Source organism: Micropterus dolomieu, unplaced genomic scaffold, assembly GCF_021292245.1.
Source record: "Micropterus dolomieu isolate WLL.071019.BEF.003 ecotype Adirondacks unplaced genomic scaffold, ASM2129224v1 contig_8271, whole genome shotgun sequence".
Lineage (NCBI taxonomy): Eukaryota > Metazoa > Chordata > Actinopteri > Centrarchiformes > Centrarchidae > Micropterus > Micropterus dolomieu.
In genome coordinates, this window is record NW_025737257.1 from 1 (window position 1) to 704 (window position 704).

The window sequence follows — 704 nt, forward strand, 5'->3', positions numbered from 1 at the left end:
ATAATGTGTGGTTTTTAAATCAATGGGCCCAGCAGGCTTCCTCTGCGCCACTCTGCTCTCCCACAATCCTTGGCTTAGGAGGCCAGTGCCTTATCCATAAGGCCAATAGGGATTCACATCCCATGAGGTCACCAGCTAGGAGGACAGACAGCAAGTTTCACTACAGAGAAAGGGAAAAATACAGGAAACACAATGCGTGGTTTTTAAATCAATGGGCCCAGCAGGCTTCCTCTGCGCCACTCTGCTCTCCCACAATCCCTGGCTTAGGAGGCCAGTGTCTTATCCACAAGGCCAATACGGCTTCACATCCCATGAGGTCATGCACCACTCTGCTCCCCCACTCCTCAGATGGGACTCTAACCCACAATCCCTGGCTTAGGAGGCCAGTGCCTTATCCATAAGGCCAATAGGGATTCACATCCCATGAGGTCACCAACTAGGAAGACATACAGTAACTTTCACTATAGAGAAAGGGACCAATGTGTGGTTTTGAATCACTGGCACCACGCTGCCCATAAATCACTGTTAGCAGAGGATGGTTTCGATCCATCGACCTCTGGGTTATGGGCCCAGCACGCTTCCGCTGCGCCACTCTGCTCTGCCACCTGGCAGATGGGCCTCGAACCCACAATCCCTGGCTTTGAATCACTGGGCACAGCAGGCTTCTGCTGCGCCACTCTGCTCCCCCGCACCCCAGATGGGAC

The 704-nt window shown here is 53.3% G+C and overlaps 1 non-coding gene across 1 annotated transcript; it reads right to left on the reverse strand.

The window, feature by feature from the left end:
• Nucleotides 1–526: 526 nt before the first annotated feature.
• trnam-cau lies at nucleotides 527–598 on the reverse strand. The gene has a single exon. It is a non-coding gene; the product is annotated as a tRNA-Met (tRNA).
• Between the last annotated feature and the right edge of the window lie 106 nt (nucleotides 599–704).